Raw genomic sequence first — 15056 nt, 5'->3', positions numbered from 1 at the left:
AATTGTCTCCTAAGCAGCTTATCGCCAGCTAATTATCCTCATCGCCTTCTCGAGCCTCTTGGACTGAGCTGATTTTCCATAACATGGTATGACAATTACTGGGTAAATAGCTAAGGTGAGATTAACACGTTCTTGTGGTGACTCAAAAGAGGATTATGTGGAGCTCTGCAAACTATTAACTCGAGACGCGGTCTGGAAGTGCAAACTTGTATTTCTGACAATCAGGCAATGCATTCTGATTATCAGATTCGTATTATCGCGTTCTTCTCTGAATTCTTGGACTGAGCTGATCTTCCATAATATGCTGTGACAATTAAATGGTAAATAGCTCAGGAGAATTAACCTGTTCTCACTGCCGCAGGAGATGAGCTTAACAATACATATGATATGAGCTCGGGAAACTTCATTGTATTAACTTGAGACTTTTTCGGTCTCAATCAGTAAGTTCTGATTGTACCGTTCATGATCATCAGCCTATTGATGAGAACTCGATGAGCACTTTCTGATGGTATCGTTACTAAACGAATCACCTTACTAAACCTATTGACATGACCATTCACTAGAAAGCTCTTGGTGAGCTCTTTCTCATGGTACCATTTGTAAACCTATTGACATGACCATTCATTGGAAAGCTCTTGATGAGCACTTACTGATGACACCATTAATAAAAGCTTCCGATGAACACATTCTGACTGTACCTTTGCTAAACCTATTGACATGACCATTCATTGGAAAGCTCTTGATGAGCTCTTTCTGATGGTATACCCTTACTGCCATTCGTCGAAGAGGTCTCTATGAGCTCTACGATATCTCACCGAATGCAGAACCATGTCCGCCTTGTCAAGTGCTAACAATGGGGACTGGATGGTCACTCTCTAAGCAGCTTACCGCCAACTAATTACCTCTGCTCCATTTTCTCGGACTGAAGTGATTTGCCATAACATGCCATGACAATTACTATGTAAATAGCTGAGGCAGAATTAAACTGTTCTCAGCGCTGCTGGAGACGAGACTGAAGAGAGCTATGTAACTATTAACTCGAGACTCGGTGTAAATACACTGGGCTTTCTGACAAGGGCACGAAAACAATGCCGAAAACAAGAGCTTGTCCAAACTTATTGACCATTCGTTGGAAAGCTATTGATGAGTATGTTTTGATAGTACCATTTGTTAGTCTATTCATATGACCAATTCTTTAGAAGCTCTTGGTAAGCACTGTCTGACGGAACTGCATGTCAGCCTATAAACATGGCCATTCGGTACTGAGAGTTCCATTTGTAAACCTATTGACATGACCATCCATTGAAAAGCTCTTAACGAGTATCCTCTGATGGTACCGTTCGTTTGATCTTTATGATCCACTTAGCAATTCTAGCACGCGATGTTAACAGTTAAAAGCACCTTAGTATAATAAGTAACTGCGGTCATCTTTTCGTTCCTGCCAAATACCCTTGACTGTTAACCAACAATGAATATGCTACCTTCTAGGTTTAAAAATGTTTGTCCCACATCTCCCGAAGTCTCCTCATCGACATTCCCAGTTGATTACCTTGACGTTCCAAGATCAAAAGGAAATTCGCCTTTACCTTATCAAGGTTTTAAAATGGCTTTTTCGTGTAATGATTTTGTGCATAAAGCATCATTTTAAATGCAACTGGTAACATAGCAAAAGGCAATTAACTGCCTTCCATATTGTTGGCCTTCAAGATGCCTTGAAGCGCCGTTGCAAAGCTATTTGAAATAATCTCCACAAAGTGTTGCACGCTTGATCCACCTTTGGTATACCAAGCAAGGAAATGAAATCTCGCGAGACTTACGGTAATGGAAGCATTAGCATCATGAGTACATAGACCGCAGAAGTGATTGCTTCTTTCAAAGGCAGCTTTTTACCGTCACATTAAACAAACGCTAGCTTTCTTTTGATGGTTGCAGTTTCTAGCGGCGTAAATATCAACACAAGTTGATGGGCGGAAAGCTTCTCTCAGACAATGATCACGTACAGACTATCTACATTAAACACATTTGGCATGCGAAAAAGTTGGATAAACCCTTAAGAAGACGTCACAAGGATGCCATGACGTCATCATGACGTCATGACGCAGGCGCAGTGGACACCAAATTGCCACGTCTACATCAAACCCTTAAGAAGTCGGGAAAAGCCTGGTGAATGTTAGATGTACTGTGTCATGTCTTAGTCACCCCGTAGAGCACCTTTGCATAACACGATATGTACATTAGTTTAGCATCACAACACCTCATTGACTCAGCTGCAACGCGATATAGATTTATTCTTAAAGGGATAAGACCATAGTGTCCAACCGGCATTGATCGGAAGGCAAGATTGTGCTTCCTTTTGAAAACACCAGACGTCGCACAGTACTCATGATCTTTTACGAAAAGCCTACTGGCCATGGTTGTTCAAAACAAATTCTGTTAGCCTACTAGCGCGCTTGAGGTGACTTATAGTGTTATCTTCTTCAGTTAATCCCTAAACATACCGCCGAAACCGGGCACCGCTGTGCAGAGCGACAGCCCAGGTTGTATCTGGCAGCGTGCGTGTGTACAGAGCACCAATGCATAGCAATGCACACAGTTAGTACACGCCGCGTGAACTACTAGGCGAGATTCTGGTCATACCTAGTCTCGACACGGGATGGAAGGATCCGGGCTATGGGTTAGCTAGCAAGTAAAGAACAGGAGAGGTAGTTTCGAAATCATGGTTCTGAAGGCTATTTTGGCCGTGAGAAAGTTACATGAGTTTGGTGAAGTTGCGGCGCTGTTGGAGGCGTTAAAACAGCGATTTCCAATGAGTGTGTTCTGGCTTTAAAGATGGAATCATAAGTGGTCGGAAGTGTTTCGCCAATCCAATATTCCACTTATCATTCAGAAAACGTGTTCGCTACTCGTTCAGTCTCAATGGGTAGATTTCTCTGCTTATTTTGAATAAATGATTTCAGCGTCAATTCAGTGGTCTCGGTTGACAGTGTACAAGTATGTTATTGATCAAACTATCAGCCAACCTGTAAGTTGGCTTGATGGAGATGTCAGCTTCAACTTGAATGTAGTCACTCAACTCTCCACTGAAGGAAATACAGAGGAGTTTTGCACTGGGGCGAGTTCAAAAAAAGTCAATTCCGTTCGAAAATTTTTATCTAGCACTCCAGATCCGAATATGTCGTTTTAGGTAGGTTAGAGGGATGCACTTCAGATATCACTGTAATTGTTTTAAAGTACAAAATGCTACTGCCACCCATACAAATCATGGCATTATTCGTTAGATCTTCCAAAAGTCGTACATGTCTAAAATACGAGAGGAACGCAGCTTAACTATGATGAACCGACTTGTACTTGTCATAAATAATGCAGCATCTCTCCTAATAGGCTAAGTCTCTCATGCAATGTGTAATAATGTGCTATGGCCTTATCGTCGTTATTACATGAATATCACTCAAGACAATCTATGTAGCAGATTAGACAGGCTGGTATGGAGTGATTTACACGCTCTGCTCGGAACAGAATTACCCCCAATAACCTCTTCTGCTAATGACGATCGCGGAGGGAGGATAAGATGTCATACTCGTCCCTATGTTCGTGGCTTGGGATAATTTCCAGTTATGGCTGAATTTGTACTTTACGGAGTGCTTATCATTTTCCCTAACACTTATGATACAATTCAAGCATATGCCATATTGCTATGCGGATGCTAACCCCTACACAGGCTAAAGTGTCCATCCATGGCACATTGATGGGCCCATGGATGGACCTATGATGACGTTTTTGACTTCTGCTCACACGGGGGCGTTTTGACTTGAGGACGCTTTGACTTCTGCTCACACGGGGCGTTTTGACTTGAGGACGCTTTGACTTCTGCTCACACGGGGGCGTTTTGGCTTGAGGACGCTTTGACTTCTGCTCACACGGGGCGTTTTGACTTGAGGACGCTTTGACTTCTGCTCACACGGGGGCGTTTTGGCTTGAGGACGCTTTGACTTCTGCTCACACGGGGGCGTTTTGACTTGAGGACGCTTTGACTTCTGCTCACACGGGGCGTTTTGACTTGAGGACGCTTTGACTTCTGCTCACACGGGGGCGTTTTGGCTTGAGGACGCTTTGACTTCTGCTCACACGGGGCGTTTTGACTTGAGGACGCTTTGACTTCTGCTCACACGGGGGCGTTTTGGCTTGAGGACGCTTTGACTTCTGCTCACACGGGGGCGTTTTGGCTTGAGGACGCTTTGACTTCTGCTCACACGGGGGCGTTTTGACTTGAGGACGCTTTAACTTCTGCTCACACGGGGGCGTTTTGACTTGAGGACGCTTTGACTTCTGCTCACACGGGGGCGTTTTGACTTGAGGACGCTTTAACTTCTGCTCACACGGGGGCGTTTTGACATGAGGACGCTTTGACTTCTGCTCACACGGGGGCGTTTTGACTTGACGTACGCGTTTTGACTGGACACTGATAGCAAACACGATGCGCTGTCTTGATTGCTTTTGGACGTCTTGAGTGTTACAAATGGCTTTAGAATGACTTCCCCCAAATGATCATGAGAACAAAGCGTGGACGATCATCAGGGGGAGACATTAGGTTTAGTGGCGGATTATCGGGATCAGATCTTGTTTAGCAAGCTCTAGCCATCCATACGAATTACGCTGGTGGTATCGTGAAGCTGTGACGTGTCACGTTGAGACCAGGCGATCGTTTCGGCCAGACCACTCTAAAGAATGAGGCAAATAACAAGGGCAGATTGAATGCTAGAAGGTAAACTCTATTACCTTACTACTAATCCTTGAACAATTACATGCAACTTGAACCTAAGCCTCCCAGAATCCGTATGCCCGGTTGGGGTCTCATTTTACTCCCACCTGCAACTTCCTACTTCTACACGAACCCATTACTCTCTCGCGTTGCAAAGAAATACACAATAAACGTTATCAGAGCTCTTCCCCAAGGTGCGGCAAATATACACAAAAGAGCTTTATAAGATGTTTAGCCGCAGAACCCATGGAACAAATGCAACAATAAATGTCCCCGTCACATGAGACTTTGCCGTTACGTGTTTTGATGATCAGCGGAATAAAACATGAGGACCTACTGTAGCTATTCATTTAAAAATTTAAAATGTCTTCCACTTCCCGGGCCGAGTTTACATTTTTACCGTGACGAAAAAACCTTTTTATGAGCTACTCACTTCTACAATCACGACTTGTGTCTTCCCACGCCGAAACGATGACATTCTTGGAACAGGTCCAATACGTTTCTTTGCCGCAGCTTGTTTCGACCAATCGACCTCCCCGAAAGGTGTTTCGTGGGGAGTTGTTATCAATTGTCCTGATGACCCTTTAATATGATGTTGAACAATGGGAACTTATTCCTAGGTGAAAACGGGCTTTGTTTAAAGACAATAGACCTTGCCGAGCGTGGGGTAGGCCTGAGGCCGTGCGTGGGGTAGGCCAGAGGCCGTGCGTGGGGTGACCTGAGGCCGTGCGTGGGGTAGGCCTGAGACCGTGCGTGGGGTAGGCCAGAGGCCGTGCGTGGGGTAGGCCTGAGGCCGTGCGTGGGGTAGGCCAGAGGCCGTGCGTGGGGTAGGCCAGAGGCCGTGCGTGGGGTAGGCCTGAGGCCGTGCGTGGGGTAGGCCAGAGGCCGTGCGTGGGGTAGGCCAGAGGCCGTGCGTGGGGCAGGCCTGAGACCGTGCGTGAGGTAGGCCTGAGGCCGTGCGTGGGGTAGGCCAGAGGCCGTGCGTGGGGCAGGCCTGAGGCCGTGCGTGAGGTAGGCCTGAGGCCGTGCGTGGGGTAGGCAATTTTATGATCGAAACTACACAATCATGTAACTGTAGAGTGTAAATCGACTGGGCACCGGACAGCTCGGTAATGATATCATTAACAACTCTGAGTCCTTAAAAAATCTAATAGAATATACTCCTTTCAGCCGAATTTCACAATATTTACGTCGACAGAACCAGTAAAGATATTAACAGCACTGTCAACCCATGACGTTTTTATCACAACTCACAGCACAGAGCTAGACGCCATCTACTATGTACTTTCGTGCAAAGTAAACAAAATATGCAGAGAAAGTCCCGTTATGAAAGTGAAAACACTCGTTCAAATATTTAACGATCATTGCAGTGTTGAGTAAATAATCATTTTCTCGTTACGGAAGAGGATGCAGAAATACTGACTCGGTGATGGTAAATATTATTAACAAGTCGATGGAAATTATGCAAACATCGTTGATTTTTTTGTAAGGCTTTGCTTCTGTAGGATCCACGTTGTCACCTGTAGCAGTCTACGGTTTACCTGTCAATGGACATTTCTTGTTCGTTGTTCAGGTCGCGAATGACAAGCGACACGCTAAAACGTGACACGATGCCCGGCTCTCTAGAACACTCTGTCAGGAGGCAGAAACTCGTCGGAAGAAATACCAATGAGAGATATTTTCTTTCGCTAGCGGCGGCCTTGCCTAGTTTTCTTAAGGCAAACGTTACCGTTTGTAGAACTGACGGTGGATAATCATCATGGGTCTGATGATGGCCCATCGTAGATTCTATGACATGTCGTCATAGATTCGTAACTCTTACATATTTGTCATCAGAACTTTACGGCGCTGACTTTAAACCTACGTCGGGTTATACAGTAATCTTCTGTTTTATTTAAGCTTTAACATCCTCAAAGTAGGTAAGACTATTTCTTTACCAATGACGTTTCGACACATTCTGCGACAGCCAGCGTTCAGGTAATCTCCTCCATCCTGTTATTTCCAAATTGAACTGTCACTTGACAATTTCAACAGTTTACGAAACGTCTTTTTTCCCGTGTTTAATTGGCATGTGCCACCTCGATTTAAATGTTTTGCAAATTGGTTTATCTTTAACTCGCATGTTTTTTTTCAGCTGTGTCACGAGTGTTCTCACGGAAATGTCATGGTTCGGGATTGACATGTAAGATTCGGGACCAGAAAAACATACGACATATTTTTCACTTCCTTATTTGGTTAAGAAAGAGACCCCATCATCTGTGATTTTTGGTCAGAAGAAGAACGGCAGTTACTTTATGACATAAGGCAAATGTTTTCGTCATTGGATCATTGATGGGCCCATGGCGGATTCTTTGGTTGCCGAAAATCTCTCTTGTCAATAAAATACAGAATAATATAACACTTGTTCGTCACAAAAACCCACGCACATCTCTCACATACAAAAAAGGATAAGAGCTTTTTGAATGATATCACCCACAACATATTGAAATTTCAACTCAACGCGCTAACCACTCTCATCTTGAACAATTTCAAATATTTTATCCGAAAGCACTTTTAATACTTTATTGGCAGATAGCTCTTGAATTTAAATGCAGAGTAAATTGACTCTGCATGGGAATTTACTTGCTGAATGGTGGGACTGTCAGAGTGTGGGTTAGTCACGAAGCAAGCTCGACTTGAGGGGTGCTGCTAGTATCCGAGTTTGATGTCGAGATGTGCTACAAATGGGGAGGAATTCTGCTGAGATTCTGCCAAGGACAAAAGCCCCGATAAGGTTCTAATAGTATTCGGATGCGATCGTAAAGTTCAGGTTTATTTGAGATCTTACAGACATCTTGTAAAGATTGTACAATCGTGCAAGCACACGAAAATGAATAAATACATTATTTAGGAATCTTAAAAGAATATGTTTGGGAATTGAGATCTTGGTGAAGTGTGTCTTGTTCAAGATTTCTGAGTGTCGAGCATTAATATGAGACGAAGTATCCCACAAAAATGGCTTTAATGTTCAGTACTTGATGGCAAGATTCAATGCGAAAAAGTGAAACATATGATATGAGGATGTCTTTGTGATGAAAAACGAGAAAACGAGTTGAATCTAAGACTCAGATGACACAATTTTAATGATGCCAACAAATCAGAAGCGTATTCTTTGAAAAAGCTGTAAAGAGCTGAAAATGTGTTCAGATGTCTTGTGAGAAATCCCTCATATAGCAAAAAGTGCCGTCTCTTTCATATTTATCACTTTTACCTGTTTGTTTGTCAATTGATATAAGTTATAAAGACCCCTTCCTCATGATCTAGCAGACATTCACCTCTGTTTATGCCTAATCCTACCTTTAGCAAACCACTCAGCAGCTGCAAATGAATTTAGATGTCATATAAGAAATCCCTCACATAGCCAAAATTACCGTCTTATTTATATCATCACTTTTACCTGTTACTTTTTGATTGTTTGTTTGTCTATAAATAAAGGTTATAAAGACCTCTTCCTCGAGATCTAGCAGACATTCACCTTCATTCGCGCGTTATCCTGGCATCAGCAAACCACTTACCGCTATTCTTTTTCTCCCAAAAGAACACTGCTGGAGCCGAAATGGCACTCAACTCAACTCAAGTAGCATATAACAATTAGCATTGACATATGTCAATATGATATCAAGCAACTGACAGAGCGAAACTGTAATAGTCGAGAAACTCTAACCTTGTGTGTTCAGATCGTGTTGAGATCATCAACTTCAATGTCAGAATCACTAATCGAAACGACGTTTTACCTGGTGATAATAAATTAAGATTCGCACCACGGATCTCGATTCCCTTCAGCTTCAGTCGCAATGTCAGGAGCATACTAAAATAGGAAAACGCTTCTCCTAGTAAAAGGCTCTTAAAGGTTTCCACTCGAGAAGACTATCAATTCTTCACTAGCATTAAGAAAATCCATTAGCTACAAAAAAAAATCATTTCATCGTAAAGAAATCAAAGGCAAATACAAAAACCCTGCTTACCCTTCCAGCGAAGTATCTTAATACGAAGTATCCATTGATTTTAGTCAAAGTATCCGTTGAAAATCTAAACACTGTGAAAATCTATGGCATTCATAATACAACATAGTTTTCAGAAAGCAATCTCTCGCTCGCATTTCATTGTTAGCTGACAGCTCAAGGTAACATTCCCGGGAACGTTCCACTCGCGATCGCCTTGGCTATCATGAGCGTTATGATCAACCGCCGTTACTATCGACGCCACTATAACTCGCGCGAGAACATTGCATTATGGGTGATGAGTGGCGGTTGTCGATAATGAACCGGAGGCTGTTGTGTTGATGTTGTGTGGTGGCTTTGTGTGTTAACCCCTCCAGGACTGATAACGGATATTTTGAAAAGACTTTACAGTCTCTGCCTAACTAAGTAAGTGAGTCGAAGAAAGTTCACCTTATTGGTTAGACACCTAGGGAGCTCGAGAAGATACAGACCAGGAGAAACCAAAATAAAAAGGATTTTGGGGCTGAGAGAGCTATAACTCTTTCAGGGTTGGGGATTTCTTTAAAAAATTCACGAATTTTATTTTGGCGGATTGCAAATTTCTTCAGTTTTTTCGATCAAAATTATTTTTTTCGATTTTTATTTTCACGAATCGATGTTATTTGCGAAATACATGTACGCGAAAATCAACATGTTTTTCCTGTTAATTTCTTCCTGTGGTTTTGCATCAATATTACAAAGTACAAAACACTTCCAATAGTAATGTCAACTTCTCTATGGTAAAAATACGTTTTTATGATTATATGACCTCACAAAAGCTATCTATAATCGACATAATGTTTACCATTGGCGACTTTTTTACATGCTTTGAGCCAGTTCTATTGAGTGTCATTCATTACCAATTAGGTCAATGAACGATGACTGATCCCCGACCACAATTGGCATTGATTGACACATGTCAATCACGATAAATTAGATTAAGCATTGGATTGATAGTTGAATGCGATTGTTACTGCTATCAATGTCACGATGACTACTTGCGTGTTATTGATACGCTGGTGCGTAAATATCAGTATGTTTTTGTAAACACAGACTGGTTGACTAGTCAGCGAACAACTGAGAAGGTTTCGTATAATACTTGAGGCCATACAAGTTCAGTAAGACGGATACTGGAAGGCTGGGGACGTATCTATGACCTGGTTAATCCAGTCGCTCGGAAAACTAAAGAAATGTATAGCTGAGTAGAGCTGACGGCAATTTCGAACATAACTCACTAGATTTGGTTTTGTCTTCTCGAGTGTCAGGAGAATTTGTTTCTAAATTGTAACTTTGGAAATATTTTTGCAATGAATCTGGCCTGACCGATATTAGGTAGCCATGCCATAGACCTAATTAAACATTACAGTTTCAATAATCGAAACATCCAAAGTTAGGTGGCCAAAACCAACGGATCATATTGGTCTAGCCTTACCCTGAATGGTATGTCCACTGCACTCATCGATATCTTGATAAACAGGGAAAGCTCTATATGAACATGGAGTCAATATTGTAAACACAATTACGGCACTGTTGGGGGTATTGGCGACCCTCGTTGATTACCTTATTGTCGTCTGCTGAAGCATGCTACAAGCCGAACAATCGACTGGGCATGATCGAGTTCAAGCTCAAAACACATTAAGGCAGTAATTAAACGCCATTTTGTTCAAACCCAAGTCCAAAATCCCGTTAGGATCCCATTAGATTCTTAGGTATACGATCTTATTCAGAATCTCATACATGCAGTACAGTGTTTACATCACCACTATTGTACCAAGTTTAAGGTCTTGCTGAATATTTGACAATATATCACCAATGATTGGTTGGTGGCTAATGTATACCATGGGTAACTCATTCTATATGAGGAAAGAACACCCGTTCAGTGACCGTTCTTAGCATCTTACTGGCTCTCTAAATTCACTCTCGACATAAGCATCAGTCATTGCCATCTAATATGTCTACAATCGCTCTATCAAATTATCCTTCAATGCAAGATTGTGAGAGGTTTCGATGTTGGCAAATATCACCGATAATTGCTAGATGATTGACCAAAGCATGCTCTTGCTCATGTTACCTGTAGGCCATATCGACCACTTTGTAGAGCTTTTAGCCTATTGATGTAAGGTCATTGCTAGCTTTGTAATCACAGTGGAAAACGACCCACAGTTAATTGCTTGAAACTGATAGGTTTGCTTGCCATTTGTGACCGTGTTGCTGATACCCTATTTAGAAGAAGCCAGTAAAGGTTTAGCAATGGCTGATATCCCAGGAGGAGAATGTAGCCATAATTCACAGATCCTTTAACAGTGGGTCCCATCGAAATGCACATAAGCATCAAAGTACAAACCCACTAAAGTAACAGTCTGTAAACTTTACTAACGCCAGTGAGGATGGCCATTAGGGATTAATGGTGAGCCACTCATGGTGAGCTTCTGAACGCGTCCGCAACAGAGCTACTTGAGTCGAAGTGAGGCGTCTCCTGATCGACCAGTATACTACTCATGGCACACATCAGCTAAGATTGCATTACCGTGGCCCTCCAACTCGCGAGAGAGGAGGAGAATACGACATAATTGGCGCAAATGTAGCAGATGGATTTCGCGTTAGGGGCTCTCCTGCGGATAACGTGGTTAGGACGAGAAGCTACGAGATGTTGAGTCATTTGTATAATGCGGGACAAGGGATCGTTAGCTTGTCAGCAGTGGTAACATGACTGAGCTGTCGAAAATCAATGCACATAACTTTTTCCTATTCTTATAAAACCTCATCCCAATTTGTAAGAGAAACTAGATAATAAACAATGTATTTGCCGTAGGGGAAGGCTTCACCGGAGAACATCTGCCTATGTATTTTAGGCATTGGCAAGGATAACTATTGTCGGTTACTTCTTTGCCTTACTTAGCATGAGGGTCACCAGAACGGTGATGATAAAATTCAAAGTCTTGATCAACACCTGCCGACAGAGGTGCTTTCACCTCCGATGGACAGACTGAGTAACAAACAAGGATCTACGCCAAGCGAAGACCCAGTTGAGTTGGAGTTGCTCCGTACTCGAGCTGAGCAGACATCACACTGAGAAAGTATAAGTTGACTCCATTTTCTCAGAATCAGAGATGGTCGCGTTGTTGACCTCTGCTGTCAATATTGGTGAAGCCGCACAGGAAGGAGTAACCTTGTTAGTTGCCGCCAACAATTTGGATGATTCGAGCCGGACATACACTAATCATGGTTAGTGGCATAGGGTCGTTGTCACAGGCTCCGACAATTGTGTTAGGTCCGGTTAGAAACATGGTGATATTTAGGGAATCGTTTGTTATCTCTGTGAGTAATGATGTTACTACAGCGGTCGGTTGGAGAGACCAGTTGGCTAATAATGTTACTCTCAGTCAGTTGGACAGACCAGTTGGCTAATGACGACCTTTTACTTGTCTTTAGACTATTTCGTCATACGTTAGGAATGGTCAACAAGGTCAGTGATGGAATTAGGAATTGGGTTGGCTGTCGATCTTTGGTTCTTGACAACATTTGTACTATCGTTAGGGACGGAATCCAGCTGCACGAAGAGACGCTGTGAATGATGTTTATACTGGAACCATGGAGACGCCGGCAAAGAATGACAAAGCAACACTTCGGATGTTTATGGCAAATGCAGCAAGGACATTAGCCTCGTTAACATCTAGCATCATAACCACGGCTGAATTCTCGCTCTCCCACGTAAAGTTTGCAGACACGCCATAGACGGTTCCCTCCTGAATAGAAGTGTGTAGTAATGGCACGCATTAAAATAATTACCTCATTAATAATTGCAAATTAATTTACCAGGACGCCATTTAATTATTGAAAAATTATCCATTCGATAGAGTGGGTCGCCATAGGTGATAGAGGACTGAGTAATCTAATGAAGTCTATAATTGGGAAACCGATTTGAATGGTCGAATCGAATGTTGCGGCTGCTCGAATGTTTCTAACGACATTATTTTTTTGTGTTATTAGATTAGTGTAAGTGTTTAATATACTCCAAATTGATATGATTAAAATATATGGCACTCATTATTAAGAATGTTACGATGTCGATAACAAAAAAACATGTAATATTATGATTTGCGACATAATACACAGAATATATATCGAAAATATATAACAAAGCAACACACTAAAAGCGGGGGAATATTTACAAACTCATTGCGGCTTACAACAGCCATTTGATGGGAAATGATACGATTATAGCGCACTTACTTTCTTGTGATAAATCGGTATTTTACATTTCTAAATGTGCCAATTTCTTTTAATTAGCAATGAAATTGTACAGCGTTCTAACGCGAATATCTACCACACTTATCTCGTCTATAACTTGTTACAAAATCTGCATTGCCAACAACCCCAGCGTGTTGATTTTTTGTCTCTCGATCTGCGTACTACCAAACTGAACTCGATCAGCGTACTACCAAACTGAACTCGATCAGCGTACTACCAAACTGAACTCGATCTGCGTACTACCAAACTGAACTCGATCTGCGTACTACCAAACTGAACTCGATCTGCGTACTACCAAACTGAACTCGATCTGCGTACTACCAAACTGAACTCGATCTGCGTACTACCAAACTGAACTCGATCTGCGTACTACCAAACTGAACTCGATCTGCGCACTACCAAACTGAACTCGATCTGCGTACTACCAAACTGAACTCGATCTGCGTACTACTAAACTGAATTCGATCTGCGTACTACCAAACTGAACTCGATCTGCGTACTACCAAACTGAACTCGATCTGCGTACTACTAAACTGAACTCGATCTGCGTACTACCAAACTGAACTCGATCTGCGTACTACCAAACTGAACTCGATCTGCGTACTACTAAACTGAATTCGATCTGCGTACTACCAAACTGAACTCGATCTGCGTACTACCAAACTGAACTCGATCTGCGTACTACCAAACTGAACTCGATCTGCGTACTACCAAACTGAACTCGATCTGCGTACTACCAAACTGAACTCGATCTACGTACTACCAAACTGAACTCGATCTGCGTACTACCAAACTGAACTCGATCTGCGTACTATCAAACTGAACTCGATCTGCGTACTACCAAACTGAACTCGATCTGCGTACTACCAAACTGAACTCGATCTGCGTACTACTAAACTGAATTCGATCTGCGTACTACCAAACTGAACTCGATCTGCGTACTACCAAACTGAACTCGATCTGCGTACTACTAAACTGAACTCGATCTGCGTACTACCAAACTGAACTCGATCTGCGTACTACCAAACTGAACTCGATCTGCGTACTACCAAACTGAACTCGATCTGCGTACTATCAAACTGAACTCGATCTGCGTACTACCAAACTGAACTCGATCTGCGTACTACCAAACTGAACTCGATCTGCGTACTACCAAACTGAACTCGATCTGCGTACTACTAAACTGAATTCGATCTGCGTACTACCAAACTGAACTCGATCTGCGTACTACCAAACTGAACTCGATCTGCGTACTACTAAACTGAATTCGATCTACGTACTACCAAACTGAACTCGATCTGCGTACTACCAAACTGAACTCGATCTGCGTACTACCAAACTGAACTCGATCTGCGTACTACCAAACTGAATTCGATCTGCGTACTACCAAACTGAACTCGATCTACGTACTACCAAACTGAACTCGTCGTATATCAGCACAACCCAGCCATTCTATGCTCAAGAAGATAACGTGCCAGCCTCCTAACCTGCTATTTGAATTGCAAACCAGCCACTTTATCCACTTTAGGAGTAAATTGAGCTGTGTTACACTAGTTTAGTTTACTCAAACGCGACCTAACCGAGTTAGTGAAATCCCCTTTGACGCCGTGAATATAATCTTCTTTAATTGAGTTAGGTTGCTTCTCTAACAAGGTTGGATATATTCTGATGAGATTAGCTGACGTTAGAGCTGATCATTTTATCTGAGGCAGAAACCAGTTAGAGTAGAAATGAGGAATGCAAAACTGCTAAGTATGCATGATTGGTTAAAGACTCATATCCTCCAATCAGAATCGACTGAAGACGATGAGGTGGCATTGCCAAAGACGACGAAGACGGAAAACTGTTCATCTCAGATTTTGAAAAATGAAAAAATTAGCAATAAATGGGTTAATTCTTATCACCATGCCCCCCGACATCCGTATTATAGTAGTAATCACGATCTGTTCCGATCAGGGATAATTGACAATTATAACATGACAGGCACACGTCAATCACTTGCCTGCAGACATCGTTGGTCTTTTCAC

The 15056-nt window shown here is 42.4% G+C and overlaps 1 protein-coding gene across 2 annotated transcripts in view; it reads right to left on the bottom strand.

The window, feature by feature from the left end:
• Positions 1–15056, bottom strand: part of LOC135498844 (uncharacterized) — a 62155-nt gene that overhangs the window by 28427 nt on the left and 18672 nt on the right. The window contains exon 1 of one of the 2 annotated variants that reach the window (XM_064789324.1): positions 8764–9008. The exons of the other annotated variant lie outside the window; for it this stretch is intronic. The gene's annotated coding sequence lies outside the window, so the exon portion shown is untranslated. Of the gene's footprint in view, positions 1–8763; positions 9009–15056 lie in introns of those variants that run through there. 2 annotated transcript variants of the gene reach the window in all.

Source organism: Lineus longissimus, chromosome 14, assembly GCF_910592395.1.
Source record: "Lineus longissimus chromosome 14, tnLinLong1.2, whole genome shotgun sequence".
In the NCBI taxonomy this organism is placed as follows: domain Eukaryota; kingdom Metazoa; phylum Nemertea; class Pilidiophora; order Heteronemertea; family Lineidae; genus Lineus; species Lineus longissimus.
This window is presented reverse-complemented; position numbering and strand designations above follow the sequence as displayed.